Below are 7,435 nucleotides of genomic sequence, written 5' to 3' on the forward strand. Positions count from 1 at the left end.
TAACATTCACCACTCCTGTCCAGTTGCCCTTGAGCAAGGCTCTTAACCCGGAGCAGATGCGGGGTATATGCTGCTTCATTACAGTTGACTTTACCATTTCTAAGCAACCCGCTCCTACTCCAGCATGAAAAAGGAGACCCATGAAGACAGAAAGTTCTAATGACAACTGAGCGTTTGATTCTCTTTACTAGACTTATTTGTTGTATATATCGATTGCAGCAGTAGCGGCGAGCCATGGTGGCTGAAGAGGATAAAAGGGTTGAGGGACTTGAGCAGATAAGACTGGCAGTAACTGGTTGTCAATAGAGGTTAATGAAGGTCAAGCATTATTTATTGAATTAATGTCTCTAAGAAGAAAATAAGAAGGGTCATTGAGTCAAGTCAAGTCCACTTGTATAAACCTAAAGTTTTCCATATTTCCTCTTTTCATCTCTCCTCTCATCACAGCTCTGCTCAATGCCCCGATCCTTATTGTTTTCGCCCACTTAAAGCTGATAATGAAATGTATGCACTGGGCGAAGCAGGCGATTAATCAGAGCAGATGTGTATCTAGGTGAGTGCCAGAGCAAGTCTCTAGAGCGCAGCGACCTGACGGCTCAAAGCCCCACACTGGCTTTAGGAGGGAAGCCGAGCCCTCGCCTCTCGCCCCGTGACTGTCACTGCCAGCGTACGTGCCAGCCTGCCTTATTACAATTAATTAGCCAGTGCCGAAATGTCCTCACACTTCAGAGGCGATCATGTCTCGTGTTGGCCAGCGAAAAGGCTGCTGGTGGGCTGCTGTCATGTTTGCTGGCCTGATAAATCTGGGATGACAATTTAGTAGCACAATGTGGAGATTTCATCCTTAAGGAAACAACACAGTCCTGTAATGTTGTACATGAAAATGAAATTATAAATTGTTGGCAAATTGTTACAGTTCACTGTCCTTATAATATTTTCTGCCCTATAAGGTATCCTTAGTTATTCCAATTATAGTTTTACAATGATGTCTGGCATATCAAAGGGGCACTATGTAGTCTTGGAGAAAAAAGTCAAATTAAGAATTTAAATATATACAATATGAATGAGGTAATAATACAAAGATCACTGTTTAAACAGCTCCTTTGAGAACAGAGATACAATGTGATTTACATGGCAAAATCAATATATTTAAAAAATGTAAAAGCAAAACATGCAGGTACAGAAAATGAAAACGATGAACATTTACTGGGAACGAAATATAATTTTCAAAAGCCAAAACAAGCAAATAAAATAGATTAAATGAATTATAAAAATACAATACAAACCCATACATTAATAAAGCATGTTTAATAAAATATATTTTAGATTATTTTAGACTTATAATTGATTTAAAATATCTGGCAGATTCTGCATTTTACTCAACAGTTTGTTTTGTCTTTATCATACTTTATAATATTCCTGAAATCCTCACCAGATGTTACATGTAGGTTATGGTTTCATTCTCCTAAAATCTCCTTTGTTTGCAGCAGTTGATCCTCCTGAGAGCCTCACCATGAATCTGTTAGCGTTCTGCTTAATATTATCATTATCATATTATTATTGCCTTCTTTGTGCCTGAAGAAGAATTGCAGCTTTTAAAGCCTGATGTCATTCAGTCCACTCTGCTCATCACACAGACTCAGAGTTTTCAGAAGTTGGCAGCGGCAGACACCATTGATTAGTTGATTACTTGAAATGGAAATGATGATAAAACCAGTATTTGGTCCCTAAGGCAAATATTTTATGCTGAACTTGCTGCTTACTGAGATGTCTGGATTTCACAGACTTGACTTCTAAGTATTTTTTTTTTTTTTATTAAGAATGACCTTTAAGTGTTACATCAGAGTGTTTATGTGTGAGCTCCAGTAGCCTCCTGTCTGCAAGAGGCAAAATGATCTCTTTTAAAGTATGCTGTAGACAGAAAAAAAAATCATCACATTGAAGAAAAGAAGATTATAAGATTAGAGTTTTCAAATTGAAAGCTAATTAGGTATTATAGACACCCGAGGAAGCCAAGCGTCAGTGATTGAGGCCTGTGTGCAAAAAGTTAAATTGTCCTACAGAGGTGAGGTGTTGCTTTAAATATCTGATATTGCTCATGAGGGTTGTCTATACTGCAACATGGCAGCAATAATGCACCTGTTCAAAATGTCCTTTTGCACCGTTGGAGTATGAGCAGGACTTTCAAAATGATGTTAGGAGGAAAATGAGAGAAATAATGACATGAAGCGGAGATGATTTACAAGCGAGTGCTCTGTGCTTGAGTCAAAATTTGATACCATTTTACAGACCGGGCCTTCACAAACGTCATCAACACATATTATGACCCTTCCTCTCTGTGCTGCGACTGCTCTGAAAGAGGACAAATCATAATTAGACCGCACAGTCTTATTTGAGGAACAAGAGACAATGCATTGTTATTGGTGTCACAGCGTCTTTGCTAGATGATCACAGAAATACATTCAGTCTGTGTTAAAGGCGTCTTTTTCTTGCCCATACTGACCCCCATCATTCACTCGCTGCCATAAGCTAGAAGTGAGTATGATGTTAGTCAATGGGGAAGTACAATTTGCTTCCAGTGGATGTGTCTGTGGATGTGTGGGAACTGAAAGTACCATCAGATTTCTGATGCAAAGCAGATATTTGCCTTTTTTTGGCTGAGCAGCAGCCAGGGAGCTGTAGGCCAGTTCTGCAAGGAAACACCGAATGATCAAAGTACTTTGTGGTGAGAATTTAGCACAGATCATCGAATGTCTCCCATCACATGGCATTAAGTAAATCAAGGTACCGGCAGCAGTCTTCTTTTTCCCTTCATTTCCTTCTCTGCAGGCTGTCGCTTACTCTCTGCTCATCTGTACATCTATGAACGCATAATCAGTGTCACTCTAGACACACACAGACACACACACACACACACACACACACACACACACACACACACACACACACACACACACACACACACACACACGTATGTTAACTTACTAACTGGTGAACAAAAACCATGACGTTAGCTCAACAATGCCACATTTACAGGCTGATTTTAACATTTTAACATTTATTTGTACTAAACTGAACTAAACTAAATACCCCCAGGTGTGATTATATGTTTATATTACATGTCTAGTTTAGGCTTTGCTAATGTACTTATCACATGTACATTACAATATTGAAAACTGCTTGGACTACGCAAATCAACCTGCTTGCTCAGCAGCATTGCACACTTCAGTACGTGGTATGGTTTGCACAGAACGTGTATAAAAAGAGAATGAAAACAAGAATATTGATAATAACGACACTGGACCTCAGTCTTCAACCTCATCATCCGGGATGTTTCAGCGCTATTGCTTTTACTACTATTGACTTTTTAAAAAAAAAAATTTAATCTCAAAGTGTCCTCCATTTATTGTGATTCCTTTTGGCTGGTTGATGAGAAAAACTCGAGCTGTGCTTCAGAAAGGGAACCTTTTGTGTTGCAAATTTTCTTTTTCAGGCATTTGTTAAAGACCAAGCTGCAAAATAACTCACATTTGTGATAAAATGTAATGAATTGTTTGATCACTGCAAGTATTTGAGGGATAATCAATCAATCAATCAATCAATCAATCAATCAATTGTGTCTTTAGTGTACCATTGTATTGTTCCATTGGCTATGTGGTGAGTTAATTGCAGCTGTGTTTAGCATTATTGCCCAGCCAAGTTTTCCCTGGGACACAACAAAGTATACCTTGTTGCCAAACAACGTCTGATGTTCCATGGCACACATATTCTAGTAAATGAATAATGTAAATGTAATGAAGTTGGGTGGAAGTTAATCGGTGATTGTAGTTACAGCAAATACACAATTTTGAAGGATAAGGCAGCTAAAAAACGTGATTAGGGTTAAGTGGTTCAAGTTGGGCACGTTGGAGTTAACCTTCATTAATCATAGGTCAACCAAACCGTAACCCAGCTTGTTAGGTCAAGCTTTTGTTAAAGCAGTCTTAATTGATTGATTTTTGCCTCTTTGGAGACACATTGAGTACATCACGTGTTTATCAGAGCCTTTTCATTATTCACAGCTGTCTGCAGTGTTTGTTACAAACTGGATGAGAGCTGAAAGACTGAACCAAAACAGTAAAATTGAGGGCTTTGAAACCAAAACAAAGATGATAAAACACTCTGGCTGAACAGATCTCTAAAGCTGAGTGTGTTCATTCTCTGTGAGCCCACACTACAGGTGACCCCTCATTACATGTACTCATTTGATCCATGTTTAAAGTATAGGCAACTATAACATTTGGTTACAGGTGAAATATGTAAGAAAAAGTCACCTGTCATGATCCTACTACAAACAAATGTCGGGGTCTCTGCCCCATCGTAATAAACAAGTGAATGTGCAATCTCAAATCAAGATTTCTCTTGTCTAGTTCACTTACCACTCTAGAAGAAATGTTGCAAGTTCAGCATTAAACGTCATCCCCTCACTCACCAAAGGAGTTGTCTCCAGCAGTAGAAAGCAACACCAGTGTTACTTTACTCCACAAAACTGGCCACAACATCTATTTCTGTCACTTCTGTCCTTTCTTGCTGAACTTGGTCTCTTGCCAGAGGAGGGTGGTTAAAATAGTTGCTTGCTAAGAGCTTCAGCCATTGTTGTATTTGCTGTTCCATTCATTAACCACCTGTCCTTAAATGGTCTGACGATGGTCCCTTCAGCTTGATTAAAAAGAGGTTAGAATACGCCCTCAGGGCAGTGCTAACTGAGGACTGAGGACTGAATGCTACAGTGACTATCACCTCTTGAGGTACAAAGCGGTCTTATGAAACAGGACGGGGCCGGGACAACTGTTTAGCATGCTAACTTAAGCACATATTTCTGAAACATGTGACATAAAGATCAATGACACAATGTAAAAACTACTGTGTCCTCACATCCTGTTTTGATAATTAAATGTTTTCTTTTTTCTTTATACATAAAGCTACTTAGTTAGCAGTGACACATCACAGAAATCATTACATACATTGTGATGTGTAGAATCATCAAATAGAAACAGAAGTTTATAGACTTTTGCTAATTGCACGAAACTACAGTATGCAAAATAGCTATAGCAGTCTGCTAGCAGTGTCAAACATACAAAGCCTCAAAATAGCTGTATGCATTAGCTTGTGTTTTGTCTTTTCATTCAAATACTTTACGCATTCATATGGAGAAACATTTTGCTTCATAAGTCATGCTTATTATTCATAATTTTTCAATTTCCTTGTCAAGAAAATTCCCTGAAACACAACACTGCTGTGCTGTACAAGTTGTCACAGCTTTTTTAAGAAACACCTCTGACTGTTAACAAATCAAAGTAACTGTCTCAACCGACAGGGCTGGCAAATAAACTGTAACATGTGGTATACTGACAGCAATTTGCAATATGTAAAGAACAATTTTCTTCAGTTTTACTCCATGAAATACTTAAAATGGAAATCACCTAAGTACGGTTTCAGGTGAAAAAAGCCAAATACCATCAGATATGGTCATGCTTTGTAAACCATAGATAAACACCATATTCTATATATTGTGCACAGCCCTGTTAACCAAGTGTGAAATCATTGTAGAGGTCTTCAGGCTGATCTTCACAGAGCTTGACACTAAGCAGCCAAGGCCCCCTGGGAGATCTGCCACCAAGGGAACTCTTCCACAAGTGGAGGTGGCCAAGCAGAACCACAGTACAGGTTGGTGAAAGCCTCATTCTTGAACAGTTCTACTGCTTGCTGTCACCAGAGGTCAGAGTATGGATCAAGAAACATGGCTCACACTGTTAAAAAGTGGTGGTGGAGACCTAACTTAAAAGAAAAACAAGACCTTTTTCTGGTAGAACCAGCTGAAGCCACTGGAGCCATTTCATACCCAGGTTGAGCTTGTATCGAGACAGAAGGCAGCAAGTAGGAGAAAGAAGTTCTGTAAAAGGCACAAATCTCAGTACCTGAAGTAAGGCACATAAAGATTATGTCCCCCAGTTCAAAAAGAATGCCGCAAAATTCCCTCCTGATGCCCCTATGGTATATAAAACATGAACAAGTGCCCTCTACGGTGGCCCAATTTGCAAGGAAACATGATAAAGTGTCCTAGAGGGAGCCGTTTCAGTGGAGAAAATCTGCCAAAGTGCCATAAATGCTGCCCTACATGCTAGTTTGTTTCACCGTGAATGCATTACAACTTTCTATGAGCTGGTTTTCCTGCTGCAGCAGCTGGTGCCCTTTATATTTTTCTCACCCCTGCCCTCAGACAGCCTAGGTCCACCACTGGTCCCAGCAGCAGGTTCAGTATCAGAAGTGCGACAAGCTCTATTCCAGAAGAGAGACAGACTATCCCCCAAAGCAGAACCCCCATTTTCAAAGTCAGGAAGAGTGAAGTGCCCACCTTCTAAAGAAACAGTCCAGCATGTTCTGTTTTTCCTCAGGAGAGGAGTCTGTGATAGATGACACCAGGTGAAAATGGAGCTTTTTACTTACTGAACAAGACAAAAATGGAGAAGTGATGTGATAAGGTCGCACTAAGATAACAGTCTTACCATGATTAATCTGGGTTGGGTTGCACAAGATATTTACAAAAAGTGACTTTATAAATCTGGCTGCACCATTAAAACATGTATTTTCAAAAAAAGAAGCTTAAGGTTTAGGCAATACATTTGGTTTGGTTACTAACGTACCTTATGTTACTGAAGTTACTTACATTATGTTAGGTAAGTGATTTAACTTCACTTTGTCACCAAGTTAAAAGAACTCACTGTTGGCTTCTGGTTTCACACTGGATATGAACAATGGTCCCCTGAATGAAAGTCCTGTGCTTGTTTAAACCTCTACCATGCCTGACTCTCTCCCTATTAATACCTTTATACTCTGCTCTATTTGTGCTACTACTCCTCACTTCCTCCTCTTACGCTGTAATGATGACCCCATCTTGTCATCATCTCATATGAATATCAATAAGGACGTGCTTGAATTTTCAACCTATGGTAGTTTTCCTGATGAAGCCAGGCTCGTTTAAGCGTGCACGTCATTTGTTTGGAAACCACCGCTGCAGCATACCAGCGCCACACATGCTGAACCATCATCATATGGCTGCAGTCCGGTTTGGTTTAAGCAAGAGCCTTACTTGGTTAGGTTTAGGAAAACATTGCTGTTTGAGTTAAAATATCTATCTTATGTAATCCAACAGCTAGTAGCTGACCTTTGTACATGATATAATTTAACTAAGTTCCTAAGCTAAAAGAATTCACTGTTGACTTTTGGTTTCACATGAACATGAACATGAACAGCGGTCTCCTAGGTGGAAGTCCTGTGGTTGTTCTTGAGCCATCCATCGAGCTGGTTTTAATAAGCTGCGGTGAGGGAGCCCTTGCACCACTGGCCAATTAAAGAGCAATCAACAATTAAAAAAAAAAATAGTCACTGCAGCATC

Source organism: Acanthopagrus latus, chromosome 4 (assembly GCF_904848185.1).
Source record: "Acanthopagrus latus isolate v.2019 chromosome 4, fAcaLat1.1, whole genome shotgun sequence".
NCBI classification, from domain to species: Eukaryota; Metazoa; Chordata; class Actinopteri; order Spariformes; family Sparidae; genus Acanthopagrus; species Acanthopagrus latus.